Genomic DNA, 22,765 nt, shown 5'->3' on the forward strand with positions numbered 1-22,765 from the left:
TGGTGAATTAAAAGGAAGCAAATAAAAAACTAAAGCTTAATAAAAACATGGGTGTCGTAGTTTTAAACAATGGGTGATCATGTTTTTACATAAGAAACACCTGAGCAGAAGACAGAGAAAATAAGGGGTATCAGATATGGAGTCTATCAGAGTAAATAGTCAGAGAAGAACTTTTGAAAAAGAGTAAACATAAAAAGGAATGTGTTGGGCTTACCTTGGCTGGCTGCCAGGTGTTCACCAACCCCCTCCATCAACAGGACAGGGTGACAAAATGTGAAGAAAACTTGATGTGAAAAGTGACAGTAATGAAAGTGTATATCTTAATTAGCCTGGTTCCTGAAGAAACTAAGCTCAGTCTCTTTTGCTGCAGAGACATATCTACCATATCCCTTATCAATAATTTTCAGACTTGTTGTTTAGTTTTAAACAGATTTGCCAAACTCCTGAAGGTCTCAAAGACATTGCATTTCCACTTATTTTCTTACTCCAGCTAGAGCTCAGGTTGTGCCATTGGCCAGAGCACCCATGTGAAGAGCCAAGGGATGCCTGTCTGTCTTCAAAGCCTCTTGTGAATTGTGTTTCATGGCTGACTTTCAGCTGCACAGTGCACAGGGTCAAGTGAAGAGTCCTCTCCTCTGTCAAAGGTTGTCTCCAAAGGAGATTATCTGGCATTAACTACTACTATAAAAAAAACCCCAACTGGCCTAATAGCAGCTTTTGTCAAAATTATTATTATTACTTTCTCCCTGCAGTATTCTGTCATGTTTACTGACATGGTGAGTTCACGCTGCAGCCTTCATGCAATTCAACTGCCTACAGCAATCCATTGGAAACTGGGCTCTGCCACTTCTGGAACTAATTCTTGATTTTTTTTTGGTGAAAGTAATACTTTCTCTACAGCAGTTAGCAAGTCCAGTTTCAGTGTGTACTAGACATCACTTTTTCTCACCACTGCTGTTTTACTGGATGGGAAATCTATCCATTGCAACCCAGCAGAAATGTCCCCTTCTTAATTTTCTATGGCACAATTTGCTTATGAAAGGGAAAAACAAACAAACAAAGAAAACCCTAACCCAAACCTGACAGGAGAATTCATTGCTATAATTTAGGGAGGTTTCAGCAAAATTAATGAGGTGCCATTACCAAGGGAACATGGGCTGATTTCTGCATAATTACTACTATTTGTATAACCATCAGATCCAATGTATTATTTCCACGGGCTTGAAGCAAGAACGAGGCTCCTTTGAGCTGGTGTGCATGCATAATATATTTTGGTGGCCAAGCACACCCCAGTAGGAAATGAATAGGGACCAGTTCAAAGTCACAGTGCAGCTGCCTGTTGGTTTTCTCAAGAGCGAGGCATGAAAATAAACCAGGATGTGAACTAATAGGCCGTTCATTTTACTATAGTATCCCGTTGTTATTAATTGACAACAGCTGTGTGGCAAGTTGTGTGACAACCACTGCTGGAATAAAATAGCTCCAAGTGAATTGAATGTATAGGATCCTAAAATGAGGCAGATACCACATAGAAAGAAAAATCGTGTCCCTATCAGCTCCTACAAGGGGAGTGAGTTTCTTGCTCCACTATTTACAGTATCAGTGCCTGTTCTTGTGTAATGCCAGCACAGTTCCCTGTGCTGGAAACGTTCACTGAGCTACTTTCAGTCATGTATCAGCAGTCCTGGCTAACTGAGGAGGTGCCAGTTGACTGGGGGTTGGCAGAGGTGATCTCCTACAAGAGGGGCCAGAAGGAGGATCCAGGGAATGAGAGGCCTGTCAGCCTGACAGGTCATGGAGCAGATCACCTTCAGTGCCATCACACACTTACCACTGGATCAGGCTGAGACCTGGGGATCAGGCTGAGCAGGTCCTGCTAGAACAACATGATTCCTCTCCTTCCTCTCCTTCCTCTCCTCCCTCCCTCCCTCCCTTCCTCTCCTCCCTCCCTCCCTTCCGCCATTTCCTTCCACCACTTCCTTCCTTCCTTCCTTCCACCACTTCCTTCCTTCCTTCCTTCCTTCCTTCCTTCCTTCCTTCCTTCCTTCCTTCCTTCCTTCCTTCCTTCCTTCCTTCCTTCCTTCCTTCCTTCCGCCACTTCCTTCCTTCCTTCCTTCCTTCCTTCCTTCCGCCACTTCCTTCCGCCACTTCCTTCCTTCCGCCACTTCCTTCCTTCCTTCCTTCCGCCACTTCCTTCCTTCCTTCCGCCACTTCCTTCCTTCCTTCCTTCCTTCCTTCCTTCCTTCCTTCCTTCCTTCCTTCCTTCCTTCCTTCCTTCCTTCCTTCCTTCCTTCCTTCCTTCCTTCCTTCCTTCCTTCCTTCCTTCCTTCCTTCCTTCCTTCCTTCCTTCCTTCCTTCCTTCCGCCACTTCCTTCCTTCCTTCCTTCCTTCCTTCCTTCCTTCCTTCCTTCCTTCCTTCCTTCCTTCCTTCCTTCCTTCCTTCCTTCCTTCCTTCCGCCACTTCCGCCACTTCCGCCACTTCCGCCACTTCCGCCACTTCCTTCCGCCACTTCCGCCACTTCCTCCCTCCCTCCCTCCCTCCCTCCCTCCCTCCTTCCCTCCCTCCTTCCCTCCATCCATCCTTTTTCAATATATTTTCACTATTCAGAATAAATGAGAACATCTTCTCTCACAGATACAATCATCAGCACCCTCTCCAGCAAATCAAAGCCAAAGTCATTGTTGGAGTTTGTTCCTTTGCTTTTGAAAAAATATATTCATATTTTCCAGACTGCTACTAGTGCAAACAACTCCCAGATGTTTTATTCTGCCAGTGGGAATGAGAAACATGTAACATCATCTTTAGGATGGGTAATGACAGCAGGTTTTCAGCTGGGGCCAGGATGAGAGTGAACACTGCTTGGAAAGATCAGGTGGAAACCACTGAAGCTTAATGAGCATGGATCTGATCCATGACACTGTGAAATCACCAGCTCCCTAGGACCTTTATGGACTTTCCCCTGGCTAATACAGAGTAATTGCTTTAAACAACACCAGTCAGGCCAGACTGAGACACGACAGGTAAGGAAGAGCTTCCTCATCCCCTTGATGTCCTCCTTGTCTGACCCAAGAAAAGTGAGCAACTTTTAAGCGGTGTGGAGTGCCTTACTTGACTTTCTCTCACCCCATTTGATTCAACTTGAATCTGTTTCACCATGAAAGGGCTGCCCCTGGCCCATGTATACCCTGTGCATGGAAAAGAAAATGTGTCTTTTTCCCTGTGTGACTACTGGCAGGAGTGCCAAAGTACAAACAAATACAATCCTGGATTTGTGAGGGAGAATTTCTGTGTTGTCCTGTAGTAGCTAAATTTCAGTCTCCCTAGGAGAGGAACTGGCAGAGAAATTGCCAGCTGGGGGGTTGCTGATGCTAGAAAAATGTTTCTAATGTACTATCTAAAAGTTTCTTCAGTGAAATTTTAGTCCACAGTCATGGCTTTGATTTCCACAGAAGATATCTTGCAGTACAGTTGGTCATAGTGTGGTGTTAATAATACAGTTTGGGTTGTGGGTTTGAGCCCTGCATGGGCTCCCTGAATGGGACATTCACTTCAGATTGGGGCTTGATCATCCCTGTGGGTCCCTTCTAACTCAGAATATTCTGTGATTCTGTGAAATTTCAGCTTATTTTTTGTTCTAGGCCATACTTCTCTGCCATTCTATGTAAAAACAAATTCAAACACGATTTGGAAGCTGAAAAATACTTTCCTTTATAGTTTTGGCCAGTGGCATTGGAAATGTCTCAGTTCACTCTTGTTACTCACAGAGATGGGAAGGATGGGGAATTTTTGACTGCCACCATCCCTAGACAAGCCCCTGAGTTTCTCTCTTCATGTGAGGCCAGGCATGCTGGCAACTCTGAGCATCCCTGCCCTGACCTGCTGCCTCAGGGCCAATGTGGACAGGCAATAGCTCATCACATGCTCTTGTGACATTTCACTAAAAATCACTCCAGTCAGGCTGCTCCAGCTATTTGACTCAAAAGCATCTGTAGTACAGAGCTCATCAGTTAGAAATCAAGGTGTCATCTAAATCCATTCCCTTCAGTTGCTTAAAAATTAATAAATTAATTGGTATGAGGTGGCAGGAGCTGAAACTAATGAACGATATCTTGAAGATGTAGAAAATAAGTAGATTTCTACATTTATTTAGAACAAATTATGTGTATTAATATGCTTACTTTTTACTCGTCAAAAGAAATTTGAAAAAAACATTTGGTAGAGAAAATAACTTCTCCATTCCCTCCAATGGAGTGTTTGACCTGGGAAGCCTGCATAATATGAGTTATTACATTTGGATTCACACCTGTAAAATAACTGTACCTGGTGTTTATAAAATTGATATTTCTGTCCATATTAATTTTTCAGGCTGTCACTCAATAACCTTCACAGAAAACTAGAATATTTAAAAAGAATTTTTGAATCAATTTTTCTCTTGAGAAGAAAGACAGACTGTAACTGTAGAATTCTGGGGCTTATGTTTTAAAGCTACATGGAACATAAAGTTCAACAAAAACTAGAATAAAGCAAACAGAATTTAGTAAAGTGCAAAAAGTCTTTCCCTAAGCCCCTTTTAGCATCTTTCCAGTGAAAGGCCTTCAGACGTTTCCAGAGCATGGCTCTTTCATCGAGATTTTTCATATCTGGAAGGTATGTTAGCAAATCCACTGGCTCTCAGATGTTCTTGCACTTCTCCTCTCCCTCCACACCCCAGAGCTGTGGACAGTCCTTCCCCATAGGCTGCTTCTCTCTCCCCCCACAGGTTTGTCATGTATAAGGTAACACTCTCTTTCCTATGGGCAAGTCTTTATAAAACAGCTAAGTGTTTTTTCTGACCCAGGTTCCTCAGGTAGGACTTCCTGGTCATCCTTGCTGATACAGCATCACATTTCAGTGAGGTTGCCCCAAGTCCATCTCTCCCCACATCACCAGCTCAGGGGCTGCTTTTCCGCTGTCTGGAGGCCCTGGCTCTGCTGCTCAAGTAGCATTCAGAGATTGGTTTTGGGTATCTGTTTTTGTTGCTTGAAATAATTTGAAAACAGAAAAGAGGAGGCACTTATCTGTCTGTCAGCAGCAAGCAGACACTCCAGTGATTGATTGCCTGTGGACCTCAGCATGACAGCAGGCACAGGGTTGTCTTTGCCAGCTCATCTAGCCACTGCCTGGGAAAAGTTTTTTTCAGGGGAACAGAGACTGAGAAGCAATAAATAGGAAATGTAGCCCAAAGGGGGAAGCATGGAGGGGAAAGCCTGAAAACCTGTGTCACTTTCAGCTCAAAGCTCCAAGGGCAACTTCCCCTTGCTCCTCTAATGGAGGATCTGTGACTGTGGGGTTTGGGGCAGCAGGTCAAGAACCACCAGCAAGGGTTGTGCTGATTTGGTGGGGAGAGCTATGGGGACAGCTACAGCTTGATGAAGGCACTGTTACTTCTCACACTGAACCCACCTGGGAAAATGCCTCAGTCCCTCCAGAGCAGTCTTGGCAAGGAAGCAGCCCCCAGCACATATTGTGCCTGTGGTCCAGGTAGCTAATGGTAGCTGCAAACTGGGAAAACCTCTCTGGTTCAGAGGGGAAATAGTGCTGGGACAGCCTGTAGTGCTGCAGAGACAAGGGCTCAGCTGGGCTGGTAACATCACTGCTCAGCATGTTGCTGTGTAAGAGGCTGGTCTCCTTTCACGACAGTTCTGCTCAAAGTGCTTGGGGGCCCACAGTAGCCCTCCTTGGGATTACTCACCTTTGTATAGTCCTGCATAGCACACGGAATCAGAGACTCCTTGGCTGGAAAAGACTGCTGAGATCTTGTCTAACCATTAACCCAGAACTGCCAAGTCCACTACTAAACCATGTCCCTAAGCACTACATCCACACATCCTTTAAACACCTCCAGGGATGGTGACTCAACCACTTCCCTGGGCAGCCTGTTCCAATTTTGAAAGAAGTCCAGTTGTTTCACACTAAGACTCATCTTCAGATTTGAAAGTTAATATGGGAATATTATAATATCCACGTATTTTCTTACTGGCTATGTATGTGCTGCTTTGTTTGTCATCACTCCTCGCAGCATTTTCTCTAGAAGCAGACTTGATGAAACATAACAGAGCAGTTGGATAACTTCACCCAGAAGGAAAGTAAACCCCTCAAGAGCAAACTACCTTTGTCTAGTATCTCTTTTCCACCCTGAAAAAATATTTTCACTGTGAAACTGTCATAGATGACCAGGAAAACCTGAAAGAAAGTTAACCTTTCCCAGAGTTTTGTTCAGGAGTGTCTTTACAGAAGGCACTTAGAAAACTCCGTTGCCTTCCTCTTCATGCTGTTTGTATTCAAATCCATAAATATGCAGCAACAGCTTGAGTTTAAAAAGCAGGCAAGAATGTCCCAGTAAGTAGAGATAGCAAAGTAGCAGAGTTTATTTTCGGCATATATTAGTGTTTGGACTTTGGAAAAGTACATGAGACATAGTACTTTAATGATAAAACTTGGAACACTGTGAACTAAAAAGCAGGTTATTTATATCTGTTAAAAAAGATTTAGAAAACCTTACATATAGCAAATTGCTTATTGCTTGAGCATAGGACCCATACACTCAGAAAAAAAACCAGAACATGTTTGGATCCATAGGCATTCAATCCTTTTCTTTCATAGACATGCTATATAAATTTAAACCTGTAAAGAGCAAAACTCTTTTTCTGAACTGTAAACTAAATACTAATTCATTTAGCACTGTAAGGACTTTGCATGTCTTCTGGGGGAGATCGAGTTTCATTGTTGAAACCAATGAAGCAGACCATGAACTTTGTGAACATTTATACTCTGTGTTCCTGTATAGGGCAGAAAACATTGCTAGCAAAAACGCAGCTCAATCCTTATTTCCAGCTCAAGACAAAATGATGACAGGTTCCTTGAAGAACCAACTCATTTCCTGATAGAAAGGTTCTGTATTGGCAGCTCGTGAGGAGTTGGTGGAGCTGTGGTCAGCAGACAGAGGACATGGGCAGCAATGCTGATGGACACACTCGGGGTGGCTGTGCTGCCACAGAGAAGGCAACTTGTTTCTAAACACAGCCCTGTGACTCTGCAGAGGCAGGTGAACCCCTGGCAGGTCCTGGCAGCCTCTGGCACTGTTGGGCAGATGTGCAGGCTGAGTTTGGCTGTGAAACAAATGTGGGGTCTTTTCCTCTTTCTTTTTGGAATTTCTTAAATTAAGGTGCAGTAGCTTTTAACTGTCTGGTTATTGATGTCTGCAGTCTCATTGGGACTGAGCTCAGCTGTGGTACCAGGAACACACACACTTGCACCAGAGACCTTGATAGGTTGCATTTTATTTCTGAGGTTCAAGAGGCAGAAACATCACCTAATGAAAAATAAATGTGGTTTGACCCCCAAGGTTTTCCCAGAAGATTTCTGGATGGACAGACAGTCTGATAGGGTTTGATATCAGTTGAGAAGATGATAGTTTTTATGGCTCACAAGTAACTACTGTAACTAGTTAGCTATATTTATGTAACTATCAATACCTACAGAGAGAAGCACACCAGCATTAAAAATTTCTCAGTAGTATTTATTTATTCTGTGTATATTTTCTTGGTGACTTTGCCTTTTCATTGTTTGGTTGCATCACACTCTGCATGAATGTGAATTCAATGTATGTATATAATAAAGTCAGAAAAACGGCTCTGCAATCAGTGGGGTGAGGGAAGAAATTACTGGGTTTGTGCCCCCACAGAATCTAATTTTTATTTATTTTGTGTTGTCCCAATACAATGCAAAAATAGGGGCTGTTGTAAACAGGGATAAAAGTAAATTGGGTTCCCATCTAGAAATGAGAAGAAGTAAGAAGAATAGGAAACACGTCATGCCTTAAGCATGTTGTTCTAGTTCATTATCTTAAAATGCTGGCTACTCCAACCAGCACACCAGGAATTCCAGATGCCAAGATAATTAGATGGGAAACAAGTTACCAGGGCTCATCTGACAAGGCTTTACCACTCCTACCCTATTTATTAGCTCCAAAAATTTGAACCTGCTTCATTCCATGTTTTAAATCAATTCTAGACTTGCTGGCTTTTGTGTCGTTTTGCACAGTCCACTCCTGTAACGTGGACTTTCTTTTTATTTGAAAGCCTGCCCTCCCATTCCATTTGGTTTGTTAATGTTCATACTGCCTGTTGCCATAGCACTTAAAAACAAAGATATTGGGAAGGTGCTCTAATTAGATGAACACATAGTCCCTGCAGAGAGGGTTGGCTTTTGAGGTGCTTTGTTTTGCTGGTCAGTGATGGGTTTTGTTTTCACACAGTGAGTTGGTGTGGAGGGAAGGACATCCAGAACTGCTGCATGGCTGGGCTGCAGGAGCATCCCTGGATGGCTGCTGAATCAGGATGATGGTGCTTTTTCCTTAGGTATGGAGGGGCAGTGTGACCTCCCACTGTCCCACTGTGGGCTCAAGGACACTGGGGAGTGGGGATTAACATCTCCCCATTTTCAGGTCTGGATTTTGCAGCAGGCAGCTGGGGGTCTGCAGGGTGCAGGCATCCCTGGCACGGAATGTGAATGAACAGGCTGAGCCCTGTTCTTTTTTCTGGTCTTTTTTCCACTGCTGTGAGCCTGCTCAGCCTCAGCCCGAGCCCAGGGCTTGCCTTGGGCACATTGCACCCAGCCCAAGGCAACAGGCTCCACTCTCTGTCTCTGTTGCAGCATTTTGGGTGTTACCTGAGTGGGGAGGAAATCTGCTGAACGGGGCAGTGTAGTGCTGCTAGATTTGAAGGAACAGTAAAGCTATGATGTTTGAAATTTTGTGATAAATCACAGCTCTGGCTGGAAGGGTGGTGGAAATGCATAGCAGAAATATGAAAGTTCAGTAAAAGTACCTACTATGCTGCATTTACCTCAGTGGTTAAACATCAATTGGGATCCAGCCAGCTACTCTGGGCAGAAGGTACAGCACTTGTGACACAAAAAACCAGCCTTGGGGGACCTGTCTGCACTGACTGGCAAGAAGGAAAAGAAAGAAATGAAACTGAAACATGATGCAAACTGTCACAATAATAGTTGAAAAGAGGAATACTGGAGAGATGGAACAGATTTTGAAGGTTCATAAATATTTAGAGATTTTCTCTTTTAAGAAAACATCTAAACAGGGGACTGTGAGCAGAGGAAAAGGCAGGATCTTCAAAATAACACTCTGATGGGTATTTGTGGGAATTTATCAATAATAGCAACATCTGCAAACAACTACTGACAGAGCAGATGAGGACAGAGAAATATTTTAGGTGGCTTTAATAATTAGTTCTTCTTCTTCCTTTTTCTTTTTTTTTTTCTTTTTTGTAGCTTTATTCCCAGTTCCATAAATAAAGTACATTACTCCTATCTTCTGTGACAATAAATATTATTTTGCTTTTCTTAAGCAAAAGGTAGGTCTAGCACTAAATGGGGTTACAAGGTGAGCTGACAATGGGGGATCCTGTGCCTATCAGAGCAGCACATCTTAAAGGTTAAAGGCTGGGCTGCAGCAGGGAAAGATGGGTTGTTAGTGGGTCACAGCAGCGTGGTGGGACCATGATCCTCATTCCTCAGCCACAGACTTGTGATATATCAGAACTGTGTCAATCTTGTGACAACCTGACTTGCCCGGGGTTTCCTCCAGGATAAACCAAACTGCAACGTCCTACACTATGCACAGCCCTGTGGTTAAGATGTAATTTTACACAGGCACGCTGACTTCAGGACCTGAGGCAAACTCTGTTGCCTGTTTAACTCACCAGGAATATGAAAACAGACTTCAGTGAGGCAGTGCTTTTTGTGCCACGTCCTTATGGAAGCGATGATCTGAAGGCAGTGAGCAGAGATGCATCAGGATTTTTGCACAAAGCAGTCAGCAGCTCTGCATGTGAATTCACATCACATTAGCAGGGGGTTTGTTGCTTTTCTCAGCTCTCTGAGTCATACTGGAGGGTTTTGTCCCTGCTGCTGTTTTTGTATTCTACAGATAATGGAGAAAAGCAAATCATGTAAAGAAAGAGAGCTCATTTTTCACACGTAAGCATAAGCTGTCTGTATGCCTAAGTGCACATGAGAAAAGCCTGTACTCACTACTGTCTCAATTGCAATAATTGTTAACTACATTTGTACTCTACTTATTTAGTGAAGTGGCTTGCTAATGGTGTATGCTTTGTATGTATAAAAACATTAGCAAATAACAGCCCACTATGAAGTTCAACACTGCCAGTATCAAAATGCATATTTATCTTCTCAGCAACATACTTATATCAGTGCTAGTTTTCAATTAAAGCTATAATTTTATATATCATTGTAATTGCAATTCCTGCATGTTAATAAATTCAGCTCCAGAGGTCCCAAAAACAGGACATGGAGCTGTTGGAGTGAGTCTAGAGGAGGTCAGGAAGCTGGAGCTCCTGCCTGTTCCCTTTAAAATTTACATTGAGATTTCTCAAATGGTTGTCAGTCCTCACCCTTGAACTACCTGCAGAAATTCCCTGTGATTGTTACCTGAGGATAGGAGCAGAAAAAAAAAAATAAATCCATGTGGTCAGTAACTTCCCCTTAACCTCTTTGGATGGGATCCACAAGTCTGTGCTGCAGCCACTACCATCCAGCAATATATGGCTTTCAGCTGGCTTCTTTGGGGTACACAGTGACTCCTAAAATAAACGCAGTGTTGTCCTAAGCTGTTTCTGTTGGGGAAGATGATAACTTTTCAATTATGAGGCCAGGTAAAGGATTTCCCTGGCTCATATCAGTATTGCTCCCACTGTTAGAGCAGACTGGTCCTGTCTAAGCTACACAGCACTTGGCCTTGGGTTTCTGCTGGACCCATGTGGGTGCTCCTCTCCCCAAAGCTGGGGTTACTCTTCTGTGTGTTATTTCAGTTTCTGTGTGTAAGACTGTGTGTTGGAGGGCTGTGCTTTAGACCATCTGAGTTGTGTTTCTATAGAGTGAGGTAAAAGATCTGTGTCCTGAAGTGGCACACCTGTTTAAGAGATTCTGCTATCATCTGGACTGGGCATGAGTGAAATATTAGAGTGAATTAATTGAAAAAATAAAAACGTATCAAGGGATAAAGAAAATTATAGATGCTCAAAGGTTCAGTGTATAAACTTCCTTCCTGGCCCTTTCAATTTTCTGCATTGACAATCCTAGAGTCTGGAGAGTCTGTCTTTTTTTTTTTATCTGCAAAAGGAGATTAGGAAGGCCATATATACATCCTTGCATAGCTCCATAGATGGCAAGGAACATGGTGTAAACATAATTGTAAGAACAGAGGATCATTCAAATAAAGAGCAAAGTCTCATTTTTACACCCAGTTCCTTCAGTGCAACTTTAATGGAAGTCTGTTTTGGGGTTGGATACAACTCTTTGATATAATTAACAATATTTAGAGCCTATGGAATGAGTCATACAACAAAAAGGTAGTTAGGCAGAGAATAAGTAATATGTGAATATATAGATTAAGTTAAAAGTGAACTAATCTATTATTGGTGAAGAGCAGGCAATCATACTTCTTACACCTGCAGATCCTCAGGAAGCATAAATCTGCATTACAGGAGGCAGTAGAAATCTGCCTGGCCTGCAAAGGCACAAGGATTTCTAAAATGAAATAAACTGATGCTGACTTGTATCTTGCAAGATTATTTTTTGTCCAGCTCTGTAAGCAGACAGAGAGAAATCAATTGAGTTACCTGAACATGGTGTCATTTCTGCTGCTTTTGATGCCCAAGACATCTGTGTGGGACAAGGGAATATACAGCCAGGGGAGAGCTGTGTCCTGTGGAGCAGCATCTGCCAGCTGGGGACATCTCTAGGACAGTTCAAATGACAATAGATACCTCTGTGCAGGTGACTGAACTGTGTCCACTGCCTTGAAGGGATCCTTTCTGAAAAAAGTTAGCAACTAAACAGGAAGCTTCTGTTTCACTCTGGTGTTTGGCCTTTTCCCACCTGGACTTTTCAACCCCTTTGAAAGGTGTGGGTGAGCCAGAACATGCCAAAAGCTGAAAGTGGCATTAATAAGAAGGACCACTTGAATGTGCCACCTCTGAGGGGTATGTTGAAAGTCCTGCCTTTGTTTAGTCTTAGGCAGAGATGTGGTGAAGACCGAAACAGATTTCTAATACACATTTCTAAAGGTAACATTAAAAAAGCACAACAATGAAATGCTTTCCATGTTCAGTTATTTTCCACACATGGCAAGAAGTTTAATTACAGAAAACAAGATGTAAGTCTGATTTTGGAGAAAAAGAATCAACTCTATAGGTATATAGTGACAGAGATGGGGAGACTATGGCATACCCCTCATCAGAAAATTTCAAGAAGTGACTGGACAGTCTTGACTGGTCTGACAGTGTTGTCTTTCTTTTAGTGTGGGCAGGGACCAAACAGCCTGTTGAACTTCTGTTTTGCAGGTGATTTCCTCCCCAGCTGATCACAGCAGTATTCACAAGCAGTTTCCCAAGAGAGTAGCCCAATCCATTATAATAGCAAAGCAAAATAGGAAAAACAAATTGAATACAATGGTGCTCTGAGAAAAAAATGAACAAGCTTTTAACTCCTGGGCTTTATATATACCCTGTGCAATTTTGAACAGTTTTGACTTGTTCTTCTGTTAAAATGTTTAATAAGCAAATTTAAATGCTGTCCTTTCATATCATTCCAGAGGAGAGGCAAGGGACTGCACACACAGGGTTGTGCATGTGCTGCTGTGCTCAGTGCCTTAGAGAACATTCTCTTTCTCTTTGATACAATACCACATTTTGCAAGTGGTAATATGTCATTTTAATTTTGGAAAAGGTGATTTTCTTGCTAGCTTTTCATGTGAACCTGAATGGCTCATTACAGCATGGGCTGTGAATTTCTGTGCAGGGACTGTTAAAAAAATTCATACCAATTATTAGGAGTGGGAGAATCTCATCAATTTAGGTTGACATCTGTGTCTAAAGAAAAATGCTTATCTTATATAAGCAGGTTTCAAAAGTGGGATAGAGTTCTAGGAATGCTAATATAATACTGTGCCTGAACATAAATTGGGACCTGGTATTTATTAGATAATAAAGCCTGAAAATGGATTTCAAATGGGAAAAAAATATAATTGGGCAAAGGAATTCTTTTTATTTGACTGAATATCTTATTCTTCATACAGTACTAGTTTCTATAGGCCATATTTGTTGCTGTAGGGGAAAAGGAATTGCTGAATGTAATAAATAACTTTAATGTATATATGTGTTTGAAATTTCCTCGGTAAGTAGTTTTTATGGTCTTGGTATGTTTAGGAGACCAGGTACAGCCTAGAACTATAGCAGAATGAAGATAATAACATTTTACTATGGCCAGTAAAACTTAACCACTCAAGGAGAGGGGAATCAAACCTTACCAATTGCTTACTGACAGTGAAGGCTTGAAGTGATATAAAATTAATTTCCTTTCTTCATCACCATACTTTAAATGAAGGAGATGTAATGGAACGTGAGTTGAATGCACCAGAAACTGTTCATACTGGGGTGAGAAGAATACTGTCTGATAACTTCACTGGCATAATTTGTTCAGCCTACATGAATCCTTGCTACTGTCCAGAAAAGAATATTTTCTGAATAATAATAATAAAAAAAAGTGAAGCCACATATGCTGATTTCTGTGTGCACTTATTAGTGCTTCCTAAAGAAAAGAAAAACAAGAGCAATTTGAAGAATGAGATGATTATATTTTTTGTGAAAGTTATAATTGTGTAATATCATGGCCAGTGAAAATACTGCTCAAAATTTATGAAACTTGAAGGTTTATTAGTGAACTTTGACAGACATCATAAATATTGAGGGACTGGAGGATTCTGTCATAAACAAGGTAGTAACTACTATTTTCACCTAAACAATGAGTTCTATAGTCACCTTTTGTTTATTGATATTGACTATGGCTTTTCTAGATATATTTATTTTGTCATTCTATCATGAGAAAAAATATTCCAAACACAACTCCTAATCTTCTTGGACATTGTAGCTTTGGCTTGGTGCTAGAACTGCATTTTCTCAGAAGAAGCTGAATTTCAATATGATTACAGAGCTGAGTACTCTGAATGTGATGCCAGTTTAGTCACTCCATGCTGCAAGCCATGGAGGGCATCCTGTGCTTCTGAATCTCTCCTGGATTGGCCACTGCAGCGAGGAAAGTGTCCCTGCCCTCTCTGTGTCTTCTCAGCTTGGTCAGCCAGCAGCCAAACCCCATACAGCTGCTCACTCAGTCCTGCCAGTGGGACTGGGGAGAGAATGGGAAGGGTAAAAGCTGGAAAAGTCATGCATTGAGATAAAGAAGTTTCATAGGGAAAGCAAAAGCCAGGCACACAAGCAAAGGAAAACCAGGAATTAATCCACTTCTTCCCATGGGCAGGCAGGTGTTCAGCCATCTCCAGGAAAGCAAGGCCCCACCACGTGTAACAGTGACTTGGGAAGGCAAACCTCATCTCTCCAAATGTCCCCCCTTTCCTCATTCTTCCCACACTTTATATACTGAGCATGATGTCAGATGGTCTGGAACATCTCTTTGGTCAGCTGGGATCACCTGTCCTGGCTGTGTCTCCTCCCAGCCTCCCATGCGCCCCCAAACTTCCTCACCAGTAGGAAAAGGAGAAAAGGCCTTAGCACACAATGAAGAGGTCCTGCAGAGCAGAGTTATCTCTGGCATACAACAGCACCACTTATCTTGTCTTTTTTACATGAGTATCCCCAGGAGAAGAAAGCCATAGACCAAGAGCAGCATGAGGAATCCCAGGAGTGATTGTCAAGACTGAGCAGGAGATGAAAGAAAGATAATGTCAGTTCTCTCTTTGTACTGTGCTGGGTGGCACACAAGCTGACAAACTGAAATCCTCTGCAGCTGGTGAACTGAAACTTTTCATGCTGCCACAAAAAAAGTTATCACTATTCAAAGGCTAAATACCCTTGTCTGTAAGACCAGCAAGACATCATCCTACACACTTCAAGCTGTATTCCAAGTTAGACATATTGGCTATATAAGCATTATTGCACTGTTCATCTGGCATCTCCCATGAGCCCTTCTTGATTCACTAAAGGCAAGTCCAGGAGGGCACCTTTCCTAGCTGGCTCACTGATTAACTGTGAAAACAAATTATAGTAAACAACCTTTAGGAATTCACTTACTTGTCCCCACAGTGACAATAGGATATTTCCAGCTGAAGCCTGTGACATTGAAATGTCCCATAAGGATTGGGGTTATGAATCAAGGGATTTTTCCTAAAGGCCTGTATAATAGCTAACTCATCAGTTAGTTAACTGGCTGGGTGATTGATAGAGAACACCAATAACAACATCTGTCCTTTGCCTCTCTCATATAGCCCATAGCTTCTCAAAGGCAACATCCCTAAAAGGATCCTTAAAGTGAACTAAAGTAAAACCTTTGCCTTAAATAGAGTCCCATTGCTTCACCTTGCCAGTCCTACCAGTCCCTCCTGAAAAGTCTGTCCTGATCTTCCTGTAATAATGACATAGTTTGGACCATAAGTATCATCAGAACTGGACTAGTAATGACTCTTTGATTAGACTTTAGCAATTTCAGTTAATATGGCTTTGCATGCAAAGGTGCATTGCTTGAGCCCACTGAAACTGTGTGGGGTATTTTGTCTTGAGGCTTAGTTTCAATTTGGATTCAGTGCATCCATACCTTCTGTGTTTTACAGCCAATATTTGATGTCTGAAATTGGTCAGTCCCTGCTTGTTTAGGATTTGCATTAGTATCTGGTGCACATTGATATCCACCAACCTTTTCACTGCAGTTTCTAACTAGCAGAAATTTTCTGTTATGTCTCAGGTTTGATGTTAACACAGCTCTTGTGGTGTTGTGGAAATAGGGGTGCCTTTTCCTCTCGGGAGAGAAAACACTGCTCCCTTACCCCCTGCAGGCTGGTAGTCACATTGCAAATGAAAATATGTTTCCTGATAATTTGGATCTGTTGGGGTGAATAATTTTTCTCACAGTGTCGTAATTTTTCTGCTTTGCTGTACTTGTTATCAGTCAGTAGAAAACCAATGTGAAAAATGCCCAGTGTTTGAAGGCCATACAGTCCCCTGTAAATGAAAGAGGAATAAAAAAGAAAAAGCATTTGAGCTTTGCAAACTTTCAGTCACATATGGAGACTTCTGTGATGAAAAGTAAAGAAATTGAATCCAGAGGAGACTAGATTGTAAATCTTATGTATATTGAGCAAATTCCTACTGTCCGTTTGGAGGATATGAAAGACACTGAGTGGGAGAAAAGACTTGAAAGAGCTTCTATAAACAGCAGTTCAAAATCTTAGCATGGAGCCAGGAGCAGGGTGATACTACAAAAGGAAGGATGCTGCCTCCTCCAGCAGTGGGAGGCAGGGCCCTGGGTGGAATCCTGGCCCACAGAGAGCAGCAGGATGATGGAAGTAGGAGCTGCAGGTCTGCATCCGAGGCTTGTGCTTGGGCTGGAGACCTGCCAAGCTGTTTTCTCTTGCCAGTCACTGCACATTTTTCAAGTTTTTCACACAGATTACTACCGTTCCAGAGGGAGCCTGTAAAATCTGTCCCAATAGAAATGTTGGGAATTTGCACCATGCTCTTTTTTTGGCAGGTTAAAAGTTGAAATTGTGGATTTTCCTTATGAAGAAAAATAATATATAGCATTTCACTGGAGCTTCTAAACTTTTGTATAATGTAAGTTATGTGCTATTATGAGAAAATAAAACAGAAAAGGGCAAAACATATCTTCTTTCAAATTAATGTGTTGCCACTGGATATCTTGTGCCCCTTCAGATCTTCTTCAATAAAAGCAATTCTGTGAGAAAAATATCAACAGCTTCATTAATGGTAAAGGCAGCAGAAAGTTGAACTGCATTCCTTAAGTTATGTGACTTCAAAATTTCCTGCCTTTCCTCTAGCTTAGCACAGATAAAGAATTCAGACAAGGTTTTGTGTTCACATCATGTAAATTAGAAGGCTGTGTTTTCTTTCCCTCTGCTCACATACATTTGAAAGTGCCTGGAATTTGGGTCTTAATGACTATTTTGCAGGAGGAAACTGAAAACAGAAAAGAAGTGTAGCTTTATGTAAGAATTAGGGGAAAAATTCTTAACAAGTTTCTTTAATATTGCTCTCCAAAAGTCAAGATGAGAGTCCTCACTCCATTTGCAAGTGTTGATGACAATTATTATGTTTCAATCCTTATGTTGGCAAACCAGTAAAGGCAGGAAAATCTCTTTGTCATGTGTCTGTAAAAACTTAAGCCTGGAGAAAACATTAAAAGGGAACCTCCCTGCCTATTGAAGTGTGGTTCCTTTTTTATAGTTCCACCCCTTGTTGGTAGATTAAAGAAAGAGAACTGGAACATAGTATCTGCCTCCTGTTGATCTGCTGTTGCTCACTGGGATGGTGCAAGCGTGTGGCAATCCAATCTTCAGTTGAATTGCTGCTGTGCAAGTATTCTGTTATTTGATTTCTGCAGATTAAAAGATTTGTTGCACTGAGAAATCTATTCAATTAGCTGTTACTTAGGGTAAATCTCAGGCCTTATGGAGCCTGGATGAGAGGCAAAATGGATAATGAAGGGCGAGTTTGCCAAATAATGAAAATGTCAGCACTGTTTGAAAGTTTAGATAGCCTCAGCAGTAAATTAATTGACAGAAGTCTATTGAAAAGAATGGCAAAGGTTTTTATCTTAAGCAGCATAAAACAAAGATAAATTTGAGTACTCAGCATGTCACTGACAGTGTTCTCAGATGCCTACAGCACTTCTGACAGGCTGCTAGTACCACAGACAACAGGGATGCATAGAGATGCCCTGTCAGGGCTGAGCTCCTGGTTTGCAAAGGCAGTGGCACACTGCTCCCTCTCATGCAGCATCCTCCAGGCTCAGACCTTAATCCCCTAGAATTGTAATGATCAGTTAAAAGTTCTGACAAACAGGATGAAAGTTGTTCCGGTAAGTGCAGTTTCTAAATACCTGCACTCAGAAGTATTTTTTGGAGTGTGATCAGAAACTGTATGAGCACTCATCTCATTAGTGCAGACAATGCATTTAATGAGACATCTTTCTTCTGCTTAGTGGAAAAGGGAGAGTCTGGACATATGTAACTTTGTTTTCAGTCAGAAAAGAGGCTGTAAATCCAAGCAGTCAGAGGTATACTGCTCAACAGGGGTTGAACAGAGGTACCAAATTCCTTTCCTTAGTAACATGGGACTATTGCAATGATTCATACAGTTTTGTAACAAGCTAATCACAGCATGCATGGGGAATCTGCAGATTGAGGCTTGCTGGAATTTCAACAATTTCTTAAAATCCACTGGCTACAGAGGCTGGCTCAGACACCCACAGGTGACCCATGACTCTCTAAGGAGAGAAAAAACTGCTCTTGGACTAACACCAGTGCTTCTGGAGTGATTCAGCTACCTGGTGAAGGCCTATCTTAATCCATTTATACTAACAGAGTTGGGCAACACCAGAGGTTTTCTCTCATGCTTGGCACGGGGGTCCAGTAAGGAGGCTCTGGGGCTGCAGGATCTGGGAGTCTTGGATTTCTTGTGAGTTCAAGGACACGGGAATCACCCTTTCCCTCTTGATCAGAGAAAGCTGTAGGAGATGGCTGCTGGGAACCATATTCTCTCACCTAGGCACATCCTGTAGAAAACAAGAACCTCACTCTGGAAGATGTGAGATATTTTATTTCTGGTGGTGAGGACAAGGTTTTAAACTTTAACATCATCTTGCATTATATTTCTCTTTGCAAACCACAGCTGCCATCATTGAAGTTTCCATATTTCCACATAAGTAAAAACTACTATTTCAGAATGAAAGATGTTCAAAACCATCATTCATGTCTTTCTCGTTGTGTTTCACTTGCTTTGGTAGGAAAGGAGCTCTCTCCTCCCTGGATGGCAACATCTCGAGAGCTGGCTCAGACCAAAGCATGAGAGGATCTCCAGACTATGGGCACCTGCCCTGACAGAGCTACAGGTGTGGCCAGCAGCAAACTGGCAGTGCCTTGCTCTGGGGAGAGGCTTGTGTTCCAAATTCCCCAAGAATCTGGAGGGATACCATCTCCCTGAAACACAGTCTGCAACTTTTAGTGAAGTAGAAACCATGGCCACTCAATGAGCTGCTTGTGGTCTTCTGCTTCCAAAGGTGTCTGCACGCCCTTCCTGTGGGTCCTGCCTTGGGAATTGGTGTGAAGTGTGAGCTGAATAATTTATTCATTTGCATCAGAGGAAAGTAAAAACCTACAAACTGCTTGGAGACTAAAACTACTGCTTGAAAGTAATGGAGGATTTAGGGAATTTCTAATTTTCAAAGCAAGTGCATCTATATATCTGTCTTTCTTAATTCTCTAGAACCCATGCTTAAAGACATTTTTGGATTTCAGAGAAAATATTTTTATTATCTCTGTATGTTGTGTAGCCCTCAGAAATATGGTGCACAAAAAAAACCAGTATCAGATTTTCTAATGGAAAACTCAAATGATAAATTTGTCTGTGATATAGCATGAGAAATATACTATTTCTCATTGATTTTCCCATATGTCCTGAAGTATAAATGTTAGTATAAATGTTAGTTTCTAAAATGTATGGTTATCACAAATAGAGATCTCTTTCTCTTTTCACTCCCACTTGTGTCACCAGCAATGATATTTTCTTCCATGCTTTTTCAGAAATGTGTATTTTTCTCAATCTGTAAATGAAACATTTCTTATCCTGCAAAATCTCTTTCTGTATGTTTCTCAAATCCCTCATATAATAAAATTGTTCTTGTACCTCAGATAAAAGAAACAACAGTCTGATTTTATAGTATATATAGTATAAATACTTCTAGTTTTGTAGAACTTGCTGTTTCCTGATGTCTGTAGAGCTGTTTATTCCCATTTCCCATTCTTTCTTTAGCTTCTTTGGTGTTTAGGGATAAAACTCTACCCCTCTATTTCCCACCCCTCCTTATTTCCTTATTTCCTTTTTTCCTTATCCTTCCTTCCTTCCTTTTTTCCTTATCCTTCCTTCCTTCCTTCCTTCCTTCCTTCCTTCCTTCCTTCCTTCCTTCCTTCCTTCCTTCCTTCCTTCCTTCCTTCCTTCCTTCCTTCCTTCCTTCCTTCCGCCACTTCCGCCACTTCCGCCACTTCCGCCACTTCCGCCACTTCCGCCACTTCCTTCCTTCCTTCCGCCACTTCCCTCCGCCACTTCCTTCCTTCCTTCCTCTCCTTCCTCTCCTTCTTTCTCTCCCTCTCTCTATTTCTCTCTCTCTTTCTCTCCTTTCTTTTCCTTCTTTTTTCTCACATTTTCCTTCTCGTAGCCAAGTTAGCAAATGACAAAACTCTTAATTTTGTCTCTTGCTATTGTCTACTATCCCATTGACCTTGGCACTGTCATTCAGCTTCTCAGCTCAGGTGTAATTCACTCTTTTGTTGCTGTTTCAAAATATGTCTTTCTTTTGCCAGCTCCATTTTTTGGAGGGCTTTCTTCACCCAGCTATTTTTATTCTATGATTGTCAAAATGTCCTCCCAGAACACTCTTGCTCGTGTTTTGTCTTTTCCTTTTCTTACATGTCCAATATATCATTTTCACCTGTAACCTCCACACATTGACTATTATTCTTTTTAATGGAATTGCTGTGTCCATTTCTACCATCTGTGTAGCTCTTGGATCTGAGGTGGTTGCTACTACCCCAGCTAAACAAAATTGCCAAAGTTGTGGTTCAGATAATAGAGAATAGAATTTTCCTATCTCAAAGCACACACATGTAGGAACTACTGTGTAATGTTTGTGGAGAGTGGGATTTTCTTGACATTTTTCTGTTAGTAAATCATCTAACAGAACAAGATCCTCTCATAAAAGAGCTGCTCTAGTATAACCTTAGGCTCTACATAAGGCGTTAAAAAGCAATGTGGTCTTCATCAAGGGAAGAGTTTGTGATACTTAATATAAATCTTGGTAAAGCATGTTAACTGTGACCATCTGTAATTAAAAAAAATAAAAAAAATAAAGTGACATTTAGGCTCACGGACACTGCTGGGTTGACATTTCTGGGAAATGAGTTACCCACCAAGCAGGAGAGCAGCCAGAGCTGGCAGGTGAACAGCTCTGACACTACACACACCCCAGGAGAAGTGAGGGGAAAGCACACAGCACCAGTCACCGTCAGACCACCTGTACTACAATGCCAGCAGCAAAATCAGGATGAACTGGGAGCTGTCAGAACTCCTGCAGAGTTTGCAGAGTCACAGAACTGTCCTCACCTGCAGTTTCAGCCCTGCCATGCCCCGGGGCCAACTCAGCTTGTTTGGGAGGCCATGAAGCTCCAGGGGACAAGAGGGACACCAGGGCTTTGTCAGCAGCAGGGCAGGACAGGCATGGCTTGGGGAAGGTGGAGGAGAAGAACTCTGGAGAGGAGGTCCTGGGGGGAATATGGGACATTTAATTTCTGCTCCCACTTCCTTGTGAGTGGTCCACATGCTCGACCTCCTCAGGCATTTATATTTCTGTTTCAGACCAGAGGGACCAGCAGTCTCTGCAATTACTGAAAGCACAACCTGCCACCCTGCCACAGGGCTCACTCCACATCCCCATCTGCTGCCCTTGCTGCTATCCCCCTGAGAGCTGGGAAAAGGAGGATCAGGAGTGGTTGGCTACCGTAGCAGAGCACTGGGGTTGATCATGAAGCAGGGAGGGGGCACATAGACATGGACATGGGTCTGGGCAGAAATGGTCTTGTAGGTTGGCAGCTGAGCTCCAGTCCTCTGGTACAACCTGCCACCCTGATGTCTTGGCTGTTTATTGTAACACATGCCAAAAAAAAGCAAAATGAGGGAAAAAAAAAAAAAAAAAGAAAAGAAAAAACACTCCAAACCTCACTGTCAAAAGATTAATGCATTTATCCAAAAAAGAAAAATGAATTTGAAGGGACTTGGGTAAGCTCAGGGAGAAAAGGGCTGTTACGTACAGTGATGAGTATGCAACCTCAAGAACTCCTTACAGTGTTGGTTTCTAGAGGCTGTGAGGAATTGTAAGGGCAGAGGACTGTTTTTTACACTCTATTCTCAATAATCTTCCAGAAAGCTGCAGTTAGATGAAAAGACCCTTGCTCTGAGTCTGGGTATGTTTACATTCTTAAGAACCCTCTTAGACATTGCCCATAGCAAGAGTGATGTATCTCAAATCCCAAGTTTATAACTCCCTTGAGCCACAAATCCAGAGCAGGGGATGTCTAGGAAGTTCCCCATGGGTGATTTATGCAAACTTCACCCACATACAGAATTCTCCAGGGTTAGAAGTGTACAGGGGGACAGCTCTGTGCTGATGGTGTCTCCTGCCCTGGGACATGTGGGGAATTAATGCAGAGACTCTTGAGAGATGGTTCCTGAAGAGGAGAAAGGCAATGAGCAATCAGGCAGGGCATGTTTGGAAACCTCCACAGCAGATACAGCTGACATGAAGCAGTCAGCCATGGCTGACCTCTCCCAGAGGCAGGATGCTATTTCTGGAGTGCAGGAGCTGCAGTTTGGGTCACAGCACACTGCAGCCACAAGATGAAAGGCAATGTTGCCCCATGGGGAAACACAATTCCCCGGAGAAGCACAGGGAGCATCCACAAGCCAGCAGTGCATGGTAAGGCATGGCAAGGAAAGGGCTGTGCAAGTGTAGATGTGCATTTTATTTTTGCTGTTCAGAGCCTGCCTTCCCCAGAAAGCTGCAGCACTTTTTCAGAAACGAGCATTTAGGGGATTTTGTAGCTTTGTAAAA

This window comes from Pseudopodoces humilis, chromosome 2, assembly GCF_049639895.1.
Source record: "Pseudopodoces humilis isolate 2021_Gansu_Grassland_sample_001 chromosome 2, ASM4963989v1, whole genome shotgun sequence".
Taxonomy (NCBI): Eukaryota; Metazoa; Chordata; class Aves; order Passeriformes; family Paridae; genus Pseudopodoces; species Pseudopodoces humilis.